The 26,846-nt window shown below is 39.8% G+C and overlaps 2 protein-coding genes across 3 annotated transcripts in view; one reads left to right on the forward strand and one right to left on the reverse strand.

Moving 5' to 3' along the window:
* LRRC53 (leucine rich repeat containing 53) overlaps positions 1–7,879 on the reverse strand; it is a 44,068-nt gene extending 36,189 nt beyond the window's left edge. For both annotated transcript variants that reach the window (XM_064372511.1, XM_064372510.1), the window contains exon 1: positions 7,753–7,879. The gene's annotated coding sequence lies outside the window, so the exon portion shown is untranslated. The remainder of the gene's footprint in view (positions 1–7,752) is intronic.
* The window catches only part of TNNI3K (TNNI3 interacting kinase), a 335,970-nt gene that overhangs the window by 297,031 nt on the left and 12,093 nt on the right, over positions 1–26,846 (forward strand). The gene's annotated exons all lie outside the window — the stretch shown is intronic.

Consider the following 26,846-nt stretch of genomic DNA (forward strand, 5'->3'; position numbering starts at 1 on the left):
TATTTATGACACTCACTTCCTGAACATCAGTTATCAAGCTCATTAAGGACTTGAAGTGGCAAAATATAAAAGCCAAAGGAGAGGAGCTAGAATCTAAGCAAGTGCCACGATGCCTATCAGTTGCCTTTTATCTCTTTCTTTTTCAGCTCATATCTTCTTGAGATGCCCATATTTTTTACTAATTAACAAAATCAGAAAATCTCCTAATGTCGTGATAATATGGGGCTGACAAGGGAAATATATAACTATGCATCTTGATGTGACAATGTGAAAATATTTGGTATACCTCAGTATGCCCCTGAATGCTATCTTATATAGATGAGAACATTAAAGAAAGTGGGAAGGGGTCTTTCACGAAGTTAAAACTCTTTCCACGAAGTTCCAAACGATCAACACTGCCATTTATTATATTTACATAACACCTCTTCACCACATCCCTCGGTGCAGCATACCCAGAAAGCACTGTAGTGAAATATACAAGCAATTCCTATATGCACACATCTACATGAAAAGTGAAAGGAGGGCTATGAATTGATTGTCAGTGCCCTCTGCATTCCATGCTTCTGGTATCTTACAGATCACCAGAATTGAACATAGTCTGTGCTGAAAGGCGATGGGGCCCTATGCTAAGAACTCCTTTGGCTGATGTGGACTAAAGCAACATGTTAGCGGCTTGTTTTTAGCTGCCTTGCTCTCTAGCGCCATCTAGCAATCAGTTGGTAAACAACGAGTGAGGCCTCCTCCAGCCCTCCTAACTGCTGTACTAAGGTTAGAGGCTTGGAGATTTCACACTGAACAAAGGTGTGTAGCCTCAAAGTTGAGGAGCATGTGAAAAATGTCAATCTTTTCCTTGACTTTTAAAACTACCTTTAGTTTGAAACAGCCTTTCTTCATGAAAAATGTAAAAGAAAGAACATCAAACAAAATACTCTGTTCAAAAGAGGTGATGAAAATGTGAAATTAATAAAAGTGAAGATATGAGAAGAGCCCTACGTGTATAAAATTGGCACCTTCTTTTTAAAAAATAAGCTTTAAGGACCTGGATTTATTGTCACACATGAAAGATTTGCATGGGAAGAGTGAGCGAGTGACATATTTAGGTTACAACATATCCACTTGAGAGAGAGAATGAGATGCAGCTCTCACCATGGCTATTCTGATGCTGTAATTTCGTGCTTTTTTCTGTCCTTCGGCAGTGCTTGTTAGCAACCTAAAATGCACTCCCTCCTAACCCAAAGGGTGAGCCAGAGTGCATTTCCCTCCTCAAGCGTTTTGTAAAACTAATTAACTAATTCCCAGCCACATGAAGAGAACCTGCGAAGATTCTCCGGAGGCAAACTGCTAAATAAATGGTGACAGATTTCTCAGTTTTCAATGAGATGAAATGACATATTGGGACAACGAATGGCCTGACTTTCTAATGATGAGAGTTTTATGAGGTTTTCATTCCTGGAAATGAAGAGAAACCCTCTTCTTTCATACACAAAGGAGGGCCCAGACCCACTCTTAAGCACATCAAAGCACACGGATCCTGCCTTTGGCAGTCGTGTGTGTGTACAGCTGAAAGTAAGACTTTGTCCAAAAATGCTGCTTTTGAGACTGCTTCTGCTCTCCTGAAATATCTGACAGAACAAGCACAGAGACCAAAGAGAACAACCGGCCTAATTAAATCTATACAGGCAGCACTGTGTTCCGTTCAGCCGCCCTGACTCCGGCTCTGGCCTCGCCCTGCCCCCTCCTGACTCCAGTGTTTGTGTTGCGAATCTGAATCTCTTGCTAGCATGGCAACTGTTGCTATGTTCTCAGCAATAAGAAGTGGGTGATGCTGGTGTCTCTGTAATGATTCAGATACAAGGGCAATGATTTCTAAATAGATTTCTGAAGCAGCTCTTACAATGGCTCTGAACAGTTTAACAGGTTTAATTCCTCATGGATTCTTCTTTTTCTTTCACCTTTAACACCTTCCATGTGGACTAAATCTAAACTCATATAATGCAAAAAAGGCATCTTTCTTCCTTTCGCTTACTAGTATTTGAAGTAGGAATTTTCTTGTGAAAAAAAAAAATCGCATTTAACCAGTTGTCATTTCTTATTATTTTCTTGGAACTTATAAGATAGGTTTTTCTTGGCATTTAGGTAATGGCAACTAAGGAAATCTGAAAAAATCATGGACCCAGGAAGAAAATAACTTCTGTATTAACCAAAGTGGAATGAAAATCATCACCATTAATATCTGTGATATTAGCTGAACATTTTTTATTAATGAGCAGATGTTTTAAAGGCCTCATCTGAAAACAAGTACAAAAAATTTACTAGTGGATATATGTTTGCCATCCTACCTTCTCTTTCAAAGGTTCAGTGAAAAAAATGAAATCCTTTTTTTTTTTTTTTTTTTTGGCCTTCGTCAGTCTCTTATTTGCCAGCCCAGCCAGTGTTAACTGTGCCACTAAGTGTCACCAGATGCTTACACAGCCTGGGCCCTAGGGGGTTATGATGTAGATAATATTATCATGTGCTCTGATGGCAATACAGACCTGGCCAAAGGATAAAAAGAGAAGACACGTGACATATTTTGATCTGTAACATAGAACAGAAATGTCTATTCGAACATAGACTCTTACTGTGTTCGAGATGCTATTGTGCATTTTTTGTATGCCAGTCGTAGCACAGACTTATCACAACTCTTCTACGGGTAACAGTTATTTATCAGTATTCTACAAATGAGAAACTGAAGCACAGAAAGTATAAATGACATGCCCAAGGCTTTGTAACTAGTAAACAGCAGGGCCAAGATTTGAGCCGAGATCAGCCTGATTCCAAAGCCCATGATCTTTTTACTACTTGCTGAGCTGCTATAGTGTGAGACAAGAGAGCTGCTCTCATACTAATCAGTTGTGTGACATGAGCAAATCCCTTCCTGCCCTGGGTTTTAGGATTATCATCATAATGAGGCATTTGAACTGGATGCTTGCTATTCCAGGTGTGACTCACAGACCAGCAGCTTTGTCATCACCTAGGAGCTTGTCAGAAATGTGGAATCGCAGGCCCCACACCAGATCTGCTAAATCTGCATTTTAACAAGATTTTAACAGGTGACTTGCAAATATACAGTAACCGATCTCTGTGGACCCTTCTAGCTTAATGTACGGTAGTTAGAATGTCACTTTCTAGATTCTGTTCATTCTCCAAGGTTGTTTTACCTCTCCCTATGTGCATTCCTAATCTCATTCTTATACTTGATGGAAAGATTCTCTGTCTTCCCAGAAAAGATTTATCAATCTTAATTCACTTACCACTTTCTACTTGGTATCATGTCTCTGTTGAGTAAGTTTCTTGAGGGGAAGAGCCATTTATATTAAATAATTTCATATCTGTAATACCAACTGACAAGGTACATTAAACTAAAGAAAATATATGGAAAGGAATGTTGAATAAACTATTATCTTAATTTAGTTACAAATATTACATACTATGCTGATTGCAAGATCCCTGTATTATTCATTACAAATATTTCAAGACAAACACAATCCAAGTTCTTTAAATATAGATGCAGGAAAATTTGCAAATAGCACACATGATGAGCAGTTTTTAAATTTCTTCACACCACCACCTCCCCACCACCACCTTTTAACACAAAAATACATAAAGGATTCAATTAAGACAAAGCTCAACCCCAACATCCCCTCCTCTAGGAAGTCATCCTAAATAACTTCAACTAGTTCCCGATCATGTTTGTTGTTATTATATTCTGTGCATATATCATCAGAGAATAGAAACTTTATTGTAATCATTGATGTCTTTGTATGTCAACTGACACACACACACGTGCATGTGCACTTACACTCACACACAGAGTAAGCTTCTTGAGGCCAGGAACTGTATCTTTCATCTTTGCATTTCTTCATACTTATCACAATCCTTAGCATATAGTGTGATGGATATATGTGTGTTGAATGAATGAATGAATGGCTCAATCAGTATAAATCTTTCTGGCCCCAGAGTCTCTTTTCTTGCTTTAATGTACTTCTTATTCTCCTTCACATTAGGGTGGTTCACTGACACCAACAACATGGAGATGCCCAGTTCTATGCTGAGACTTTCAAAGAACTTGTTTTAGCCATGTTGGTTTTCCCTACTAATATGGTATTTTAGTGTGCCGTGGCATGAACTAGTCATCCAGGATCATGGGCTCTGAGACTAAGGAACTCAAGTACCTTTGGAATTACAAAACCTGAAAATTGAAGCAGCATTTTTATCTTTTCCCTCTCTGGTTAGTCGAGTGTTCATTCAACAAACATTTGCAGAGTCCCTATATTGTCAGGAGTTTGCCAGGAATCAAAGATGTCAAAAAGCAAACATAATGTAATGTTTCTAAGTAGTTTTCTTTAAATATTTCTTTAAGCAGTTTGGATGGAAAATAGACCCCAAATGTATTATAATGCAGTGTGACTGTATAGAATAATGGGCACATGACTCTAGGGTCATCTAACACAAACAATATATAGTATTTTTACCTTTAAGTAGTTTGTATGGAAGATAGACCCCAAATGTATTATATTGCAGTGTGATTGTACACAATAATGGGCACACGACTCTAGGTTCATCTATCACAGATGGAGGCATTACTAAGAAAAAGGAGAGGCAGGCAGCCATTCCATCAGGTTAAAGGGCATGTGGATACTCGCTTGCAAGAGGTGGTCTTGGCAAAGAGATACAGATGGAACTAATAATAACCATCATAAGTCTAACCACATTAAGTGCTTATTTTGTACCAGGTAACAGGGTATGGTACTTTAAATGTGTTAGCTCATTTAATCTTCATAAAAATAAAGAAGGTATTATGATGTTTTCTATTTCACAGATGAGAAAAAATAAAGTCCCCTAAATACAGATGTCAAATGCCTGATATAGGACTTAAACCTGGCCAGAGTAGTTCTAAAATTGGTAAATCTGGACACCAAACTCTACAAAAGGCCGAGAGAAAAGCGTCTAAAAAAATAGTCTGCAGGCCAGGAGGCCAACTGCATTCAGAGGATAACTAGCTAATCAGTCTGCCAGATCGGTAGCACGGGAGATTGCACACAAACTGAGAAAACCAACAGCAAGCCATGGGTCAGAGCCCCACCCAGGGCATCCTTCTGGTAGAAGAGTTGCTCAGGAGAATGGATACTTTGCTGATAATGGAAGTGGGAGTTACTGTGCAATGCTGAAAAACGGCTTTGATTTTGAAGCCAGAGGTATATGTTCTAATCCCACCTCTGCCTTTAAGAACAGTGTAAACTTGGGCTTCAGTAACTAAAAGAAGGATCATGATATTACCTTGTCTGTTTTTCAAAAGGGCTGCAAAAAATTTATATAAAACACTTAATATCATCCCTGAGAAACTTAGGTTGTTTTGTTTTAAACTAAAGATAAATGTCTCCTATTTCAGTTCTATTCACAGATGGATAAACCCCTTTCTGAGGCTGAGAAATGAAAGCCTGTATCTATCTGAAATTCAGGATCTTTATTCAGACACTTTCGTCTTCTTTTTATCACTTATTCTCTTTGAGATAGCAAAACACTCCTTTTTCCTCATTAAAGAGCAACTTTACCCATAAATTTCTCATAGCTTTTCCTTACATATTTACACTACCTGATTGTCAAATTTGACAATGTTGACCATTCTTCAGTCAAGTTGCCATATAGAATAACTTAAAGGTTTCTGGATATTTTCTACCCAGCAGCTATTTATGACAATGACAGAAATCAGGAAAATGACTTTTGAGGATTTCAATTTTTCTCTGTGATCCCTCAAAACAAAACGATAATCAGTTGTGAATGTGGCTGCTAAATGCTGGAGTACTACATAAAAATAGAAAAGATTTAAGATGCTTGAAAACCAACAAATCTAAATGTACTGGTTTTACACAAATGAATGATTTTTATTTTATTTAAAAAACCGTCCTTTATTGTTTAGGGAAAGATAAATTGTGTACTCTTTTCTTCAATAATATTTTATCAGCTTAACCATAGAGGGAAATGAATTATGAAATTATGAAATAAATAAAATTGAGGACAAAACCCCGTATTAAAATGTTGATTGTTGTTTTTGACATATCATATATGTTAAGGAATAGAGTGTTGTGTTTGACTTTGAAATGTTCCTGTGAACTACCTTCTGGTTTCAGTGATCTGAATTTCATTTTTTTTTTTTTTTGAGACAGGGTCCCACTGTGTTACCCAGTACAGTTGTACGATTATGGCTCACTGCAACCTCAGCCTCCTCAGGCTCGGTAATTCTCCCTCCTTAGCTCACCAAGTAGCTGGAACTACAGGTGCACACCACCACAGTTGGCTAATTTTTGCATTGTTTGTAGAGACAGGGTTTTGCCAAGTCGCCCAGGCTGGTCTTGAACTCCTGAGCTTAAACAATCTGCTTGCTTTCCAAAGTGCTGGTATTACAGATATGAGCCTAGGTGCCCAGCTTGAATTTCAATGTTATAAACAAATTTTCTGTTGCTTGTGTATCATTTTGCTATTTTATTTCTTTTGTAAAGGATAGACAATTCTGAGTTTAAACATGACTTACAGATGCTTAACTACAATTTTTGTTCCCTGATTTTTACTTTCTGAGATTATTAGCACAGAGGGCAATCAATTCTCACCTTTTAAAAAAATCTGAATAAAAGGAGAAAACAAAGTATTGAGAGATTGTCAATCTCTTGAACTTTTAAAAAATTGCTGCTCATTGGCTGGGTGCAGTGGCTCATGCCTGTAATCCCAGCACTTTGGGAGGCTGAGGCAAGTGGATCATGAGGTCAGGAGATCGAGACCATCCTGGCTTACATGGTGAAACCCCTTCTCCAGTAAAAATACAAAAAATTCGCTGGGCATGGTGCCATGTGCCTGTAGTCCCAGCTTGGGAGGCTGAGGCAGGAGAATCGCTTGAACCCAGGAGGCGGAGGTTGCAGTGAGCCAAGATTGTGCCATTGCACTCCAGCCTGGGTGACAGCATGAGACTCCATCTCTCAAAAAAAAAAAAAAAAAAAAAAAAAAAAATTACTGCTCATTAAATTAGATAACACTTTGTCTGTCTGTAATTTGTTCAAAACTACCAAGATGTATGTGTTATACTTTGTTAAATAAACTTTCTTTTTGGGAAAGACATATATAGGATCTTGAACAACAGAAGCCATAGATGAGGATTTAAAGTCAATAGACGTATAAATAATAGAACATGGAGAGACAAGTGAGTTCAGTACCCAAGGAAAATTGGAAGGAAGAGAGAGCAGCTTTCCTTTACGCAGCTTCCCTTCCAGTCACTGAGACCTCAGACTCTTCTCTTCATTCATTCAGTGAGCATGAAATGGTCTGGATGAGACCAACCAGTCTTTATTGAAATTGTGCTAGGGCATGACTCAAAACTGTGAGGGACCCTGAAGGAGCATGATTTCTGCAGCTGTGTTTACTATGAGTCACTGCACAGACTCAGACATGAAGCTAGAGATAATATGGTAATCTAGATGAGACGTGAGTGACATAGACACAGTAGAACTCCACCTTGAACCCAGAATTGGCCCCCAGAACCATGCAAATCAGGCAGTACTGCAGGGTGGCTCATGGCACTCAACTAATCCTATACTGATGACATCACACACATGATCCTCTGTTTATAAGTCTGTCTCTTTAAATGGTGAGGAAAGAGAAATAAAGATGTAAAAAAAATCCAGCCATAATAACAAAAACACCAAAAGAAAGAAATTAACTTACCCAAAGGTCTCACAGCTTGTAGTTTGTTAATCTCTACATTAAAAGGTGGATGTTGAATCTGAGACCTACCGAGTTAACTGTCCAGCATCTCAGCCATATGCCTTATTCCTCTTTATATGCATCTCCACTCCCACACCACCCCCTCCTGCCTTCATCCTTTAGTGCCTGGAATAATGCCTGGCACATGGTAGTTACTCATCAAAAGTCCAGTGAGTGAAAGAACAAACACCTACCACTGATGGGCTGCTATTTATACTGTTCTGTCTTCACTGTTGGGAGCTTCATACTGTGTTCTTCAAAATGGGCACCCCCTGCAGCATGCCTCACTCTACAAGGAACACTTCTCTGTTAACAAGCCTTATGATGGGGTCACTATGTGAACCCCTAAAGCTGGCCTTTCCTGTCCCTCCTCCAGGTAAATGGCTCACTGTGGAAAACTGTAGATGCCTTTTACCCTTTCACTAATGTGCCTCTTGACAAGACACTTACAGAGGAAAATAGTCTTGACTCTTTAAAGTTGATGCTACTTTTGGGCTGTTAACAAAGTCAAAGGATGTTGCTGTTAGAATCAACTTAGCACACAGCTTCCTCAGTCGATACTGTTTCACTGGCCTGAGATTAGAGCAGAGGTGCCTGAGATGAGGAAATGGTTGTGGAAAAGGAGTCCGGATGAACCAGAGGCCCATGTGTGCTTTCCTGGTTCATTAATTCAGCTGATATTTATTGAGAAACTATACTGGGATGTGGGAATTTACTGAAGCCGCATCCCTTCATTATTTTAATCCAGTGCACTAAGTGCTCTTATCAGAGTGAGTCCATGAAACGGTGGGGATGCAGGGGCCCTGGTACTAGGAGTTGCAGACCTGATGATGGTTGTCTTTGCAATGTTCCCTCTGGAGAAAAGGTTTGTGCAGTAGGCGCATCCCACTTCAGACTCCTGCACATCTGCAGAGAACTTTGCATTCTCGCTGCAAGAGGAGTTCCTCTTCCTTTCATTTTTCTTCTCCTCGTCTTCCTTCTTTTCTCTATGCCAAACCTAAGCAAATCTGCTTCATCCAGAGGCAGCTGGTGCTACTATGTGGGAGTGTTAAATGTTTAACATCTTGTCACTTGCGTAACTGATGGAGTCATCCTTTCTGTTTCAGTTTCATGTTTAGGGGTTGAAAAGCTAGATTGATGAGCATTACCAGAGAGAAATATTTTTTGGAAAGTAAGTGAAGCTGATGACACATTACTTTACAGTTTAGTGAAATTCAGCAAATCTAATTCTATTATCCTGTCAAAGTTTCACAAAAAGGAGACCTGAAAGCATATTTTAGATGAATCTTTAAAGATTTCAAGAAGCCACAACTACATCTGCAAAGCTCAGATGCATCTGATGCTGACAGACCTTTGTTTTCCTATAGACTAAGGGTAGTAAATAATCTTCGAACAGCTAATTAAGTAAAGTTATCTTTGGTGATACAGTGCCTGCCTCTCTCGCCCATGAAAAGGTTGTCAGGCAGTAAACGATGACTGCGTTTTTCCATTCAAAGGCTATTCAAAGTTTACATAACCAAATTTACCCAGCCACACCAAAATAGAAGCTTCCTTTATGAATCATAGAACAGAATCTTGTAATGCAGATTTTATAGAGCATTTAAATCCAGATCATTTATTCTCTTGTTTATTTTCACAATCAAGTATAAGATACTGTCTAATAAATACCAAAATGCTAGGAGCAATTGTTTTAAAGCATTTTCACACAATTTTATGTATTTGTCAGAGACTCACAAGCTGACAAACTGAAAGGGCTTTGTGATGATTTTGGCAATTTGTGTAATCGTATATACACTTGCGCATAAGTTCCTTATCAAGAGGAAGAGTTTAAGTAAAAGGGGAGCATTGACGAAACGTTCATTTTAAGAGAAATTGCTATTTTTTTCTCTGTATCTAACAGTTATTCACTTAAGAAGAAAAGTCTTGATAGAATTTATTGAGAACTTACTATGTGCTAGTATACATATTATTAATATAATATTCCCAATTACTTGCAAGGTAGATATTATCTCCATTTTGAAGATGGGAAAACTGGTCAAAACAAGAAACATCTCCTGAGATAGTAAGTAGGGAAGCTGGGTTGACTCCAGTCTATCTAAACCCAAAGCCATATGTGCTCTTTCCAGGACAGCATAAGAAATTCTGTTTGGAATTTATGATAAAAACAAGATCGAGATTGTGATAAAAATATGAAGGGATATTATGGGTTGTATTGTATCCCCTAAAAAGATATGTTGAAGTCTCAGACCCCAGTGACTCAAAATGTGACCCTATTTGGAAACAGGGTTGTTGCAGATGTGAGAAGTTAATAGGAGTTTATACTGGAGCAGGGTCCTTAATTCAAGATGACTTTGTCCTTATAAGCAGAGGACAGAAGGCTGGGCGTGGTGGCTCACTTCTGTAATCCCAGCACTTTGGGAGGCTGAGGCAGGCAGATAACGAGGTCAGGAGTTCGAGACCAGCTGGTCAACATGGTGAAACCCTGTCTCTACTCAAAACACAAAAATTAGCCAGACATGGGGTCAGACACCTGTAATCTCAGCTACTAGGGAGGCTGAGGCAGGGGAATTGCTTGAACCCAGGGAGCAGAGGTTGCAGTGAGCCGAGACCATGCCACTGCACTCCAGCTTGGGCAACAGAGCAAGATGTCATCTCAAAAATTAAAGAAGAAGAAAACAACAGAGACATACAGGAGATGCCATGTGAAGATGATAGAGGCAGACTGAAGTGCTGCACCTCGAAGCCAAGGAATATAAGGATTCCTTACCAGAAGCTAGGACACAGGCACAGAATTATTCCTCAGACTATTCCTTCAGAAGGAACCAACCTTGCCAACACCTGACTCCGGATTTTTAACCTTCAAAACAGTGAAAGAATACACCTCTGTTGTTTGAAACCTCCAAGTGTTCGAAACTTTCTTATGGCAGCCTACGAAACAAATACACGGGATGGGAGAGCTTTGCAGAGCTTAGGAAGAAAACAGTCTCCAGACTGGATGTTAGGTCAGTGCCCTTCATGAGGGTCATAGTCGTGTTATTTTTCCTTCATCATTTGGGACTATGCAGAAAACCCACACCTAACCCAGTATGAGACTTAACAGATGTTTTTGGTGCTTTCTCAGACAATAAATATATTGTTAACCAAAGTTAAGGTGAAATTCTAACATTTTATTGTGCCCATACGTATCGAAATGATACGAGGAAAGGGTATGCTGTTTAACCGAAGTTTCTCTGATGGTTGCTGTTGGCAACCAGTTCTCCAAGAGGCACGAGTCTAATTAGGGCAGAAGTCAGGAAGAGACTGCAAGTAATTGAGGTCGGACATAACTCAGGTTGGGCAGGTGGCTGACATCCGATGTAGTCAAACTAAGGGGATCATGGTTTGAGGTGGGAAGACACAACAGGTGAGGGATGGAGACTGAACACTGATGGAAATAACTAAAAGCTGAATCTGGCAATGACATTCAAGTAGGTCAAAAAATAAGTGTGATAAAAGCTAAGGGAAGTCTGAGGTTTTTCTCTTCAGAAGCCTAGTCTTCCTAAATTGGCTATTTCTTTAGACTGGAGATCATTAGTTGTTAAAAGGACTATACTTACACATGCCAACCTAATGGCCCATAGAGTCAGTTTACCTCCCAGCTGCCTTCAAGGTTCTGATATCTGACTCAGTTGAGAAGAAAGGACTTGCTTTTGCAGAAAATGTAAATGGAGAGAGTAGTACTGATGTCTTTAGGAGCCTCACTAGAGGGGAAGGAAAGTACAATCCAGTTACTGGTGAGGTCATCCTTTGCGAATCTTTGAACTGGAACTAGTTTGGGAATTTGGTCTGAAGTGCAAATCATCCACATTTTTACTGATAATAACTTTGGTATTTCAATTTTTAAAAAAAATTTGGTCATTTCTTTCTGTTCTGAAATTTCCAATTAGCCAAAAAAAAAAAAAAGGTTAATGTTGAAGACTACTCAGTGAATGTTACTATCCATTTGTTTGTTCATTCACCTGCTCAATCACTATTTACATGGATGTGGAAGGGATTCCTAATTTCTAGATATGTTGCTAAATGACAAAAATAAAGGAAAAATAACAAATGATTTCTGACATAAGATAAGAATAGTTGAGTCAGGAAGGCATTATCAAATCTGTACAATACAAGGCATGAGGTGTCATAGAAAAGAGATCAAGTTCTTTTACTGTGGGACTTAGTGTGTGAGAAAAACTGTGAGAAAGAAGTTCATGGTGGATAAGGCCTGCCTATATGAGGAGGGAGCAAATGAGGCTGAAACTGGAGAAATAGACCCAGGCCTGCCACATGGGACCTGGGCCATGGGACCTCACTACTGTGGGCCATGGGACTTTGGCAGTAAGTCACATGGTCAGCCGTGTTTAAAAAGAAGGACATTTCCACAGCTTCGTTGAGGATGGCCTAGAGAGAGAAAAAGAATGCCCAGTGGCAGAGGAAATCCAGTTTGGTATTGTCAGAATCAGGCTTTAGTTAGTCTTGCTATATTTAAAAGAGGAATAACAAGTCATGGCAAGTATTACATGTTACAAATGATAATAATATGGTGTCTACTTCATATATATAGACAGCATTGCATATTCCCCTTCACTAATTCCAGCATTATTTCTACAGTAGTAATGATGAATGTGCCCTCATACAGCCACATGTTTCCCCAACCCTTATTATAACAAGTTAAGGCAGCTTACTTCTGGGATTTTTCAATGTTAGAATATTCTACATAGATGAAATGCCCTTATTGCCAGTTCACAAAAATGCTCTCAACAATTGTTAACCACACGATAGACAATATTTTCTCCAGCAGCCTCTCTACGGAAGTCTAAAAGAAATATTTACAATGCATTCTCCCATAAGCATCATTATGAGAAAACGCTGATAGCAATTCAAAAAAATGAAAACTAAAACATTATTGTCCCAGCTCTGTTGATGGGGGTTACTTAATTTAGCTTTTCCCCCACCCCTATTTTGGTAGATGTTGTTCCTTATTGTGTATTACACAAATCATTCTCAACACCTGTGGGCACTTTCTATACGCAATATATCTTGTAGAGGTAATTCTTTTAAAAAAACAAAAGTTAATAACATTAATCCCATTTTACAGATGGGAATAAAAGACAAGTGGTTTATCATATTTTCTCAGGTCAGATAGTAAATCAATGCCTCATTAACGTTCATTAGAATTTTCACTCCATCCAATTTCAAACTAAGCTGCTTCTTCCCTAAGGCACTTAATTAGTATCAATAATTTTCTGGCATTAGCTCCTCACTGATTCATACATCAAATGCTCAAGTACTTATATGAGCAAGGTACTGTGCTAGTGGTACCAGGCTGCATCGGAAATAGTAAGTGGGCCAACTGGGTCAGCCTGTAGAAAGTGTTTAGAATCAGAGCGGGGCCAGCCTTTATTAATAATAGTTAGTAATAGTGGTATTTATGGAGAGCTCCATATGTGTGGGCTGTGTGCTAAACATTATATGTAATCTGCTATGTCTAACTCACAATGGAAACCTCAATTAGGTTCCATTTCATCGATGAGGAAACTGAGGCTTAGAAAGTGTCTTATGTGAGGAATACAACTGGTAAACAGAAAGAGGATTTGAAACTAAGACAGCCAGAGGTCATGGTCCCAATCACAAAGCCAATGGCTCGCAAACTTGAAAATGCACCAGAATCACGTGGAAGACTTTTTAAGACACAAATTGCTGGGCCCACTACCAGAGTTTCTGATTCAGCAGGTGCAATGTAGAGTGAAAAATTTGCATTTCTAACCAGTTCCCAGGGTAGGCTGATGTCCCAGGCATCACACTTTGAGAACCAATGCTTTAGTTAGTACATAATGTAACAATCTTTGACTGTGGTCAGCATACAGCAGGAAGTCATTCAAAGTTTTTGAGCAAGTGATGACCTGGCTAGAACAGCACTTTCAGAAGATTAATATGGCAGTTGTGTGCAGGGTACTAGAGGACAGATGGTGGATCAGGAGGTTCCCAGTTAAGAAGAAGCAGAGATTAAAATAGATGTTGAGATATATTGGCCCAGTGGAGTAGATGGAGAGGGTTTGCTGATCGATGGAGGAAAAGAGTTGTCAGATGTGACAGTCTGCTTTTCAGTCTGGATGGCTAGAAGAATGATTAGGTCATTAATAGAAATTGAAAAGAGTTCTACCTTTATATTTATTTTCATCTACTGTTTCCACATAGCCTCTTACGGCACACTCCTTTCATTGTTTTTATTTATGAGATTTCCACAGCATTTTCGTTCTTATTTATCTAAAGGGACCAATGCATCCAAAGGGCAGCTATAGACTCTTGTTTGCTCCTGAGATGCTGTTCTCACCTCAAGGGCCTCTGATTCTCCCACCCCAATATGCCTTATTTTTAGGGTGGCTCTATAGCTCCCACTACTTACAGATGTTAGTGGATTCTACTGATCATGACGAAGTTTTTGATTCCTGTGTTTTACCTGATGCCTATCTGGGAAGCATACTGTCAGTGCAGAGGCTTTATAATCCATCATTAATGGCGTTTTCAAAATAATATCTGCTTTTTAAGCTCAAAATTGTTATATTAGTGTTTCGAACACATATTTTGCTTTTTTATAATTTATTTTCTGTAAGTAAAGGGTGCATTTTTAAAACAACATTTACAAATATGGATTATTTAAGAAGTATTTAGACTTTAATTTAAAACACATTACCTTACTTTAAAAGTATAATTTTTGAATTGATTCTTTAAACTAAAATAATAGAAAGGCTAGAATAATAGAGATAAAAATATCTAAGAATCTTTTTATAAAGTAAATAGTCTTAGAAAATAATCCCACAGAATATAACTTTAAAACAAAATTAAATTTTATACATGAAATTTTTCTAATGTGAGGACAAGTACCTATAATGAAGATATGTTATAGTTAAGATAAACCAAAGCTTTAAGTTTATAATGTTTACCATTCTGTTGTGATATGTTCACTATCTACGCCTAGAATACAATATACTTATATGGCACTGCAGTTTTCTCTGTGTGATCTTGCCCAAGCTCATATATATATTTTATTTTTTATGTCCACAGGGTTTTGGGGGACAGGAGATATTTGGTTACATGAGTAAGTTCTTTCGTGGTGATTTGTGCGATTTTGGAGCACCCATCATCCAAGCAGGATACACTGAACTCAATTTGTTGTCTTTTATCCCTCTCCCACTTCCCACCCTTTCCCCCTGAGTCCACAAAGTCCATTGTGTCATTTCTTCTGCATTTGCGTCCTCATATGCTTTGATTATAAACTATCATTCAATTTTTCAAAAGTTGACTAAACTAGCATCCTTAGTGTGAGATTTTAAGATATGGCATTTAAATACACAAACAGAATTGAAGTGACCTCGCCTCTGACTTTTCTGAAGAATCTGAGACTACCTTGCATGATTTCCACCACCTTTCTTCCTCAGCCCCTCCAGGATCTCTATGACTGCATGGATTCTCTCTTTACCTGGGATGGAGAAATCAAGCTTCTCATTTCTGAGGCTCATCCATCCGTTTCCCTGTTGCCTCCTCTGCCTCTGGCTCTTTATCTCTCAGTCCTTACTTGTCTCCTTTGACCTTTTCCTTCCTCCTTTTCCAAAATTTTTGGCAAAACACCAATATTTTTGTCTCACAGCTTCAAGAAAATGGGAAAAATCAATCCTTCTTTAAATGGCAACTGTATGGTATACCTCCATTTTTAAGACACTGAGAACAAAAGAAAAGGAAGAAGGAAGGGAGGCCTGGGGCATACTATCTGGTATTTGGGACTTGGTCTATGAGGCGGTGATAAAGAAAGTAGTCCCTTCTGATCTGCAACATGTCTAAGCAGCTGGGGTGGGTTTAACAGGTCTAAAAAGCCCCTTATGAAACTTAAACCTGTAAGTTACATGTGGAGCTGGCTCATCTTGGGAAGGATTGCTTGGAGCTTTAACTTGCACAGCTGTGAATAGTGGTGATGGGAGCAGAGGTGAAGGGAAGATTGAATAGTCCACAAGGTCCCTGTGGCAGTGTGTGGGTCCTATCTGTGGAAGCGCAGATCCACTTTCTCTGCTCTGGGTGCCCTCACTGGACAGAGTGTTCTTATAGCTGTTTCTCCTTTGGGCAACAGCTTCAACTTCAGAATATTTTTAGATAATGTCCTCTCTCCATCACCATAGAAGTTTGTAGAGCTGAAATTAGGATATATTTGGAGGTTGTGTATTGTAGTGATAAGGAGCACGTGCTCCCAGTAGGACTGGCTGGGTTCACATTGTGGCACTGCCGTTTTCTCTGTGTGATCTTGCCCAAGCTCATTAACTTCTTTCAAGTGGCTATTTGCTTCCTAATCTATAAAATGGGCATAATGATGATACTTACTTCATGGTCATTGTGAGGATTAAATGAAACAATCTATGTAAGTCACTTAAAACAATGCCTGGCAGGTAGTTACTGTTCAATAAATGTTAACTATTTTATGAAATATGTATTCTAGTACAATAAATCCTTACCTTATCTCTCTCTCACACACACATACATGTAAATGCATTATGTATGTGTGTATATGCATATATATATACTTATATATATAGATATATGCAGTCAAAATTAAATGCTACTATTTCCATAAAGCCTTTTTCATTTCCTTTCTGCCTTCCTTCATTTGGAAAATGATTGGTAAAGACACACTATATTCCTAGCACGGAGATCACAGTGATCAACAAAATGGTCCCAGTCCTTATTCTCACAGAGTTGGTGAACAAGCCATTTCAGCAAAGCGTGATAAATTTATGATAAGAGGGGCACAAGGTCTAATAAATGAATACATGAATGAATAAATGGGTGAGTGAATGTTTCTTGCTATTTCTACTGAAATGTTAAGTGTTTTGATCCCTGAGAATAAGTCAGAATTTCTTTAAAGCCTGTGCTGGTCTATTCATAATGCCATTTCTGCTATGAATCATAACTACTCAAAAGCCCAGAGTGATTCTGGGGCTGCATCCAACTGTTGTTAATCTTCTAAACAGGTAACTGAGATTCAGGTAGAGTAAAAACATTCAGATGAGGGAGATAGATCAACATCCCTCCAATGATAGATGACAGGCAGTAATTACTATCGGCCTTATCACTTTTCCAATGCTCTCATGCTGGTTCGCTGGCCAGGGATTGTTCTTTTTTAAAAACTCTGGTTCAGGCTCTATTGGAAACTTAATATAGCAGGTGAAGCATTCAGGCCCTTGTTGAATCGGGTCCAGACACAAATAGAAGGCTATGGACTCAAGGGCTTCACAGAGAGACATTTAGGATAGATCTGCTCTTGGAGCTGCTGCTTGTACTTACTAAGAGCCAGAAACCAAAGGCGGCAGCTGCCGCAAATGTGCATAAATAAGGCAGTGAGTTCCTAGTGTTCCTATGGGAACCTGCAGCAGCTCAGATTACCCGTTCCCTAGACAGGATTTCCTTTCAGCTTGGTGTCTCATATTAAAAGGTAGACCAAGGGGTACACTTCCAGAATGGTGCTTGGGGAATATTTGTAGTAGGAGTTGCATGACTAATTCTCCCCACACAGTATAGAAGACCTACTCCTGAGGGTACTATACATTTAAAAAGTAGCATGAAAAAGAGGGAATCTGTCTTTTTCCTGCATATTCCCAAAATGTAAGTACCTGTTTTTCTGGCCCCTGAAGAGAGAGAGAGAGACAGTGTGAGTGTGAGAGTGTGTGTGTGTGTGTGTGTGTGTGAGAGAGAGAGAGAGAGAGAGAGAGAGAGAGAGAGAGAGAGAGAGAAATACCCCAGGAAACAATTCCAGAATATGATTCATTTTCTGATTAGAATATTGATCATTTGATTCAAATATGGATTAAAAGTAGTATATTTCTTAGGTTGAAAATCTGTAGTCTTTTTACCTTAGCTTTAGCCCCTGGATTTAATGGAAACTTTATCTGTAGAGGGGATTCAAGATTAGACTATGAACACATAAAATCCAGCACTGCATGATCTAAAGCTTCAGTAGGTGCAGGATCAGAAGCCTACACTTCTAACTCCCAAGTCCAACTGCCCACTGGAAATTGAAGAATCCAAATCACTAATAAGAAGGGAAACCCCATGTATTCACTGCAACAGATCACAAGGTTTCTATAACACAGCCACGCTGTGGAGCAGGAAAAACAATGAACCTCAGTGGGTCCTGTCTGAATCTTCTCTTCCCTCTTACCAGCCAGGTGACCTGAGGCAAGTTGCCTGACCAATTTGCACTTCAGTTTCTTCAAGGAAAAAAATATTTATATAATAATACCAATACCACATGGTTGCTGGGAAGATTAAATAAGGAATTGTATGTGAAATAAATTTTCTAACATCTATGATTTCAAAAAACACATCTATAGACATTATCCCACTTGATACTTCCATATGGATTTGTAAAGACATGTATCATCAAATTTTGAGCATGATATTTGTGTTTGTTTATACACATATCTGGGAGAACAAGGCAGTTCTATCAGGCCACAATTCCAAAGGCATAAGTGAATGTGGAGTTGTTGCTTTCACCAAAAATTGTTTTTGCAAAGCATTGGCATTTTGCCAAGAGCCTAACTGTGGCCAGCCACAAACACAGTCCAGTAGTTTTTGTGTCCACAAAGACTCTGGTGAATTTTATATGAAAACTCTTCAAAATACATAGTAACTGTGTGGCAATTACCATCAGAAGTATTTAGAGGCATTCTGAAGAGTCGGTTGGGAATTTTAACATCCTGATCTCTGCCCCATTCAGATGGTTATGGAAACAGGCAAAGGGAATAGCTCTGTGGGCCTGCCAGAAATAGAGGGGGTTTGGTCTATTAGGTAGCAAAGGGCAAGTCTTCTGCACCTGACACTGTGTGGACTCCAGGGCTGCTGTGGAGTTCCGCTGGCTGCGGCCAGAGCTGGGGTATATAGGGCCAACTGGTGACTCACTGTGGAATCTCCACACAACTTCTCCCTATTAAAAAATTGCACAGGAAAATGCATTCGGAAAAGGTCACATAAATCTCTGAATGATGCTCATAAAATATTTGTCATTTTTCTTGGTTCTAAGAACAATGAGCATATTTTAATCTAATGTATTCATTCATTTAGCAAATATCGAAAGCTTTTACCTCTAGGCTCTGGAGATAACAGCAGCAAATCAAACACAAAAAATAATCTCTTCCCTCATGGAGGTTTTATTCTAATGTGAGAGGAGAGTGACAGGCAACTTTTTAAAAAGTAAATTATATAGTATTAAAGTAGGTATGGAGAATAGGGAGTGAAGAAAGAGATGTAGTTCGCAATTTCAAACAGAATGGCGAAGGAAAGCCTCACCCAGAAGGCAGCATTTGAGCAAAGATGCGAATTAAGTGAACAAGAGAACCGCAAGTCCCTGGGGATCAGCCTTGCAAGTTCTAGGAACAGCAAATGCGAATTCCAAGGTGGGATTATGTCTGTAGATTCAGAGAACACAGCCCGGAGGCCAGATGAAGGAAAATGATGATGGGGAAGTGTAGTAGGAGATGTAGTAGGGAAGTAAGGGGGCCACTTCATGAAGGGGAAGAGGCCACTGGCAGTACTTGGAGATTTACTGTGATTGAGATGTGTGCCACCACAGGGGTTTGCGCAGAGAGGTAAGTTCATTAGGCTGATTCTGAAAGGATTGCTCTGGCTGAGGTACTTTGGGACTGGAAGGAGATGTAGCCAATTTATTTGCTCTTTTATACCTACTTTCTATACATTCAATTATATAGTAAGTATTCTACTTAGCATGGGCTATGAGCTGGATACTGGGGACACAGACAAAGAATCAAAGATGATAGTCTTCATTGTGATAAAGGACATGCTAAAGAGGGCATCTAACCAAGTGTTGGGGACGGGGAAGCCGAGGCCTGAAAGATGAGTAGCATTATCTAGTGGAAGAGGGGAAGGAAGGAATGCCGCAAGCATAAATGAGAATGAGAATAAGAACAACAATAATAAGGTAGCTAATACTGAGCACCTCCTGTGTGTTAGGGATTCTTCTAAGCACTTGGCGTGTATACTATCTCATATAATTCTCACAAATACCCACATATGTGATAGGCACTATTATCATCCTCATGGTACAAAAAAGGTATGTGAGGCACAGGAAGGTAAATTAATTTGCTCAAGGACAGCAGCCAGGAAGTAGAGGTGCCCAGACTGGAAACTGGCTCAGTCCAATTCACACCCCGAGTTTCTGACCACATGACCAACCTGCACAGAACATTGAGGCTGAGAGATGAGGCTGAAGAAATGGCCAGGAACTCATTTCAACCAAATTTGTTTTTAAAATAAGTGTTGCAAGTAAACTCTGTGCCCAAATGCCAGGACTACAGAGATAAGTAACAAAGCATGGCTTCTATTCTGAAGGAGTGTGTTTCTGGTGTGCCACATATCAAAGCTTAATAAATACCAATATAAAAATGACCGTCGAGGTCTGGCTGTGTAGAAGGCCACAGAGAACTTCTTACGGAATCCACAGTCATGTTCCTGTCAATACAGAAGCCAGGAGCAGTGGTTGACTCAGCAGGAAATGTCAAACCCTGGGTTGCCCCAGGATTCAAAGAGGCATCACAGCATATCATGCCAGAGTGGGGTAAGAGCCCCCACATTACTGGCAGGAGAAGAGCTTTTCAATGAGAACAAGGCACCCTGGTGACATAATACCATTTTGTTATTCAGGGTCTGACAGCAAAGAATACACAGAGGAGGAGAGGAAAGCTTTGGTGTTGTGTGATGAGGCAAAAGGTCCCAGAGGTTTGGTATACATTCATTTAAAAAAAAAAAAAAAAATTGCTTGTAATTTTGTAACCTCCTTAGGGTATTTCAAATGGTTTGTGAAGATCAATGTTCTGCATGTTCAAAGAGTTGAGGGAGTTTTAAAACCTTCCCATTCGGACTGGCTTGTCATAAAGAACAAAGGAACATGGAATTTCTTGCAGGGATCTGAATTCACACAAAGGAGCCCAGAGATCTAAAATCAACAAAGATGGCCTTTGAACTTTTCTCAATCCAAAAGGGGAAAAGAATATGTATTGCTCTGTAGACTTCAATCTAGTTTCTGCTTTTATCTTCCATCAATAAAATTGGTTTTGTGATTTTTATTTATGTAACTACCCAGTGGCCATTAGTATAAAGTAGTGGTTAAAAGCTTGGGCTCAGATAGACCTGAGTTCAAATTCAACTTCTACGACTTGTAACCCGTGACCTTGGGCAAGTTAGTTGAGCTCTCCAAGTCTCAAATTTCTCAGCTATAAGATAAAAATAAGAATGTCATCTTCTTCATTAGGTTGCAATGAAGGTGAAGTGAGAATGCAATTTCTACATGTCTAATATATGGCAAACACTAAATAAATATAAACTGGGTATTTTTTCTGTTTTCCATTGGCTCATGCATTTTAGTCTTTAACATTCCTCTCCTAGGAGAAGCTATGAAAATCTAAGATGTGTGGAGATGCTACATTCACTGAGATATCATTGTTCGGCCCTAAGGTAGAAGGCAGCTTAGGAGAGCAACATGTATAGGACTTATCTGCTGCTCTAAAGAAGAGATTGGTGAACTACAACTGATTGCCAAATCCAACTCCCTGCCTGTTTCTGTAAAGTTTTATTGGAATACAGCCACACTCACTTGTTTACGTATTATCTATGTCTGTGTTTGCACCACAACAGCAGAGTGAAGTAGTTGCAAGAGACCATATGGTTCACAAAGCCTAAAATATTTACCGTCTGGTCCTTTACAGGAAAAGTGTGCTGACCCTTGCCTGCTCTAAAAGCATAAAAATCTATATTTTTTCAAGTCACATAACCTGAAAGCTGTATACTTTGGAAATTCATCTTCCCGTGTGTAAGGTTTAAATGAAGCAACTGCTTGTGAAGTTTAAATGAGGCAACTGAGGCCAGTTATTGAAATAAAGAAATTTAATCGGCTCCTGGGCGAGGTTCTGTGGTCCGACAGGAGGGGCCAGAGAAGTAGCGCTTGACTCCTCTTGGGCGTGGGGTTTTATAGAGAGTGGAGGCGTTCTGATTGGTTGCAGCGAAGGAGGACGTGGACGGGGCCAGCTGCTATTGGCAGGTAGGTGGAATTTCCAGTGAGTGGGCCACCCAGGGGGAGTGGGACCTGGATGGGGCAAAACTATATTGGGCAGGTTCTGGCGGGGCTTCTTTTAAATTTTGGCGGGGTTTTTCAATGGTTGGCTAAGTGCTGAGTGCAGAGGCTAGTGTTGAGTGCAGATTTGCATGCTGAGTGCAGAAGTGGGCGTGGGGGAGTTTAATGGCAGGCTGTGTGCTGAGTGCAGAGCTTGGTGTTGAGTGCAGATTTGCGTGCTGAGTGCAGAAGTGGGTGTGGAGTGGTGACGTGGTTTCTAGGCGTGGAGGGGGGTGGGCGTGTCTGAGCTCCCGGCGAGGCGACCTGCCTTACACCATGGAAAAATATGAAGACTACCTTCAGGTCACTCTAAATACTTTTACTAGCCAGTCCCAGATGCTGTGTGAAGCGCCAGGCACACAGAGACTCGTAAGGTAGGGTTCCTAAGGAGCCCAAAGTCCAGTTGTGGAGACAGATAAATTACAGTTCACTGCAGTGTGAGATAAGTTCCATGCCAGTTATGAGAGCAAATGGCTGGAGGAGTGCCAAGGCCTCCTTCTTCCTCCATGTGGCCATCGCCTCCATCAGAGAAGAGGTGAAGTTTGCATGGACACTCTCCATTGTCTTCCAGTTCACTTTTATATCTGTGAGACTGCCCTGAGAACTACCAGGTAGACCAGGATATCATAATGGGAAATCATTCTCAGATTTCTCTGGCACTGCTGTAGAGGATGAAATGGGCTGGGCAAGGGATAGGAATAGGGAACTTTCTGCAGAGGTCACTGCTCTCATGTGTGCAGCAGTCAGGGGAATATAGCTTATCCTTGAGCAGTGGCTAAAGAAATGAAAGGAGGTTCACTAATGACCACAAACTTTGTTAAAAAGAATCAGAGTAAACAGGCAAAGATAAACATGGATAAAACTGCAGAGGAAGAAACATCATGCGTTCATTCAGTCGTTCATTTAATCTATATTTACTGAGAAGGCACAGTAAAAAACAGGAAACACAAATTTAGATTGAGTGGTAAATGACAAAGACAAGTCTGTCATAAGAAGACTTTGAGAAACGCATCCAGCATAGCTAAAAAGCAAATGTGGGCTTTCTAAGGCATGAGCAAAGAGGAGAAACAGAAGGCCACCATGGTGGGTAGAGAGGGGAGACAGAGCAAAGGGGTACGAGATGAAGTTCCAGAAGTAGGTAGAGGCCAGGTCATGAGGGTTTATCCACCAGGGCGGGGTGTTAGGGTGTTGATCTACATGTGTTGGGCAGTCCCTGGGGGATTATAATCAAGGAAGTGACATGATTAACATTTTAAAAATTTCATCATTGTTACTGTTTTCTCTCTTTCCTTCCCTTCATGAATGTTTTAGTCCAAAGCCATTACACAGGACTCAGTACAGTAGAATTCCCCAATGGGTGTAGAGCAGAATGTCAAAGTCCAAGTAAGGTGTGGAGAATATGTGGTGGATGGGAGTGGGGGTGGCCCTGCCTGGCACAGGGTGTCAGAATAAAAGTGAGAGAAGGAAAGCATTTCCACAGGAGGTTGGAGCTCCCCAGCCAACATGGGAGAGCTTAAATATGGTCAAGAAGGTAGTCACATGGGAGAGCAACCTAGCATAGGAGGTCAGAGCCCAAGCCCAGGAAGAAGGGTATCTATGAGAAGAGTAGAGCGAACAGTGGCCCCAGTAAGGCCAGAGCCCAGGCATGGTAAGCAGGACATCCTACAGAGCAGTGCCACTGTGGTTCCATGCAGGCTAGGAAGGACATGGCACAGGAAATTGCCTGGTGGAAGGAAGTTGGAGCATGAGGGTGGTGAAGAAGGTATATGTATGGGCAGGCAACTCAGTGCAAAGGGCTGGAGCCGGAGCAGGGTGAGGAGGTCATGGCATAAGGTACATAGTTCAGTGCTGAGTGCTGGATCCCAAGGTAAGTAAGGAAGGACCCACTTGGGGCAGGCAGGTGGGGAATAGGCGGGTAGGTGTCAGAACTCATGAGAGTGGGGAAGGCTTCCATATGGGTGTGAAATATTGGAGCCTTCGTGGGTAAAGGAGGATATCTGTGTGTGTGTTGGAGTGGAGAAAGGGTGCAACACCAATGGGAGATTTGTACATTCAGGGACAATGATCAAATAAGTAAATATATTTAGGATAATGGGAACCAGGTTTCTCACTGTCAGAGAATGGCATTGTAAACATGGAGAGAATGAAAACTAGAATCCACTCTGTCGGTTGGTTTGGAATTGGAGATGTTGGTGGAAACATGCTTTGACAGAGAGAAGTCTAAATGTGTTTACACATCTATGTATGCTCACACATATGCTCTAGCTGTGCCTACTAAATGACAGGGCCTGGGAGGAGCAACACTTCAACCACAGGAACACACCACCTAGTACCTTGAATTTCATTTCTAAATACTATTATTTACTAAAAGGAAACAAGGCACTTGAAGAAATGGCAGACTTTAAGGCTGAGACAAGGAATGTACAAAACAAGAAAATAAGCCTGAAACATCTTGCACCAGAAAGTAGAGAGATATAAAGAAAGATGGTGACGTATCAAAGGGATACATTGAGGGCACCCCAGGTGGCCAGCTATGAGTTAATTTGAGTATCAAAATAAATGACAGTAACATGAATAAAATGGTAACTATCTGTTTATATAGTTATAAATAAATGATATAATACAATTTGGCTGAGATACAGAATATTTATATAGTCTCAAAGTACCTCCTTACAAAATACTTATTAATTACAAAGAGAAAAAGAGCAATTTTATAGTGTAGACTCCTATCATATACCACTCAATCAAGTAATCAAAATTAACAACACAATAATGGCACAAATCAAAATGTGATGGAACACAATGAAAGAAACAACCTCGCTTCTGTGATACTTCCCTCCGAAGATGCATACTTTGAATCTAATCATTAGGAAACCTCTGATAAAACCAAATTGAAGGACATTCTGCAAAATTACTGGCTTGTCATCCTCAAAAATGTCATGAAATTCAAGTAGAGACTGAGAGACCATTTCAGACGGAGAGAGAATAAAGAAACATGACAACTCAATGCTGCATGTGATTCTGAATTAGATTCTTTTGCTATAAAAAGCATTATTGAGATAATTGGCAAAACTTGAATGGCATCTGGGAGTAGATGGAAGAATCAAATGATTGTATTGTGGTTATGGAGGAGAACGTCTTTATTTTAGAAATATGCTAAAGTATTTGGGAGATGATGGGCATTACATTGGCAACTTACTCCTAAATGATTCAGAAAAACAAACACTGTATAATTGTGGCAACTTTATGTTTAAGATAGTTTTTAAATAAAACTTTTTTTAAAAGAAAGTTCATGTATTCACTTCAGCCATTTGATTCTAAAGTCTTTGCACATGTTCCTACCTTGCCGTATCCCTGGATGACCCCACGCCTCGTGAACCAGGGCTTGTCCTTCATTTTCACTGCATAGTGAGAGTGTCCTTAGAGCATGTTCCTTCTCCTGTGTTGAAGCTTACCTGTACATGTCTATGTTATTTTTTTCTTTCTTTGAGACAGGGTCTCACTCTGTCACCCAGGCTGGAGAACAGTGGCACAATCACAACTCACTGCAGCCTCTACCTCCTTGCCTCAAGAGATCCTCCTGCCTTGGCCTTCCAAAGTGCTGGGATTACAAACATGAACCACTGTGCCCAGCCGTTACATGTTTACATTTCTATTTACTCCAGAGGATAGGGTCTATGTCCATCACACTCATGTCTGTATTCCTAATACATAGCAGAAAGCTCCTGGGATTGTGCTTGATAAACAGTCATGGAGAAAGGGAGAGAGATAAGGATAGAGATATAACTCTGAGAATCACTTCTAGCGCCAACAGAGTTAAGTTGGAAAATATTTAATAACTGCCTGGCCTAGGTTTGAATTACAACTGGGTAATCTTAGAGAAAACATAGACCCTCTGAGCCTTGGTTTCCTCATATATAGAATGGGTTGTTAGGTAGGGAAAATTCTGTAAGTTTGGTAAAGCATCTAGCAGAGTCCCTGGCACTTTGCAGGTCTGCAACACATTTGTTTTCCTTTTCCTCTTAGAAATAAGAATAAAAATCATCAAATAAAACTAAAAATTTAGAATTCCAGGTGATGTTCCTGATTTCACTACAGTGTTGACATATGAACTGGGACAGGTTATTTCAATTCTCAAGGCCTCAGTTTTCTTCCTGGTAAGATGGTAAGTGGGAAAATGAGGAATTGAGGAGTGGACCTTATGACTGTCACGCTGCCAAGAACTCTTAGTTTTAAAGTTTAATTTTTTTTTTTTTCTGCATGATAATACATAAGGTTGAGGGTTATGAGAGATTTTACTATAGAGGATTTTCCTCAGTTTTAGCAGTCAAAGCATGCAAGGTCTGCCTCCTAATGGTTTGTACAGCTGACTCATTTATACCTGCTTAAATTAATAGGTAAATTGAGAGGTGGTAGTGTTGTTAGGTTACTGATGAGCATATTAATAATTTATGAGCCATCAAGGAATTAATACACACTTTAAGTTCTCACTGCATTTTTCCTTATTCGTAATTCTTTGCCTAATTGCTTTTCCCTTTAAAATTGAGGGGAGCTGAGACCTTGGATATTTGCCTAATGGCTCAAGCAGAACCATGACCTGGTTGCCAAATCTTTTAGTTCTTTTATAGCCTGGGGACGTTTGCCATTGAAAGAAAACTGATGGGTTTGATATTCCTGAAAGAGATATTTTGCACTGACCTCTGGCCCCATTAAATGCTTTGGCCCTTGCCCATTCACTGTAATGGGAGCAATAAATTCGTTTCAATTTAGGACATTGTCAAGTAGGAAATATTGACAAAAATGAAATAGCACTTTGAAAACACCCGGGATGAAATCATGAATAAATAAACATGTTGAACTTAACTGA

Source organism: Aotus nancymaae, unplaced genomic scaffold, assembly GCF_030222135.1.
Source record: "Aotus nancymaae isolate 86718 unplaced genomic scaffold, 86718_ANA_hifiasm-v0.15.2.pri h1tg000007l, whole genome shotgun sequence".
In the NCBI taxonomy this organism is placed as follows: domain Eukaryota; kingdom Metazoa; phylum Chordata; class Mammalia; order Primates; family Aotidae; genus Aotus; species Aotus nancymaae.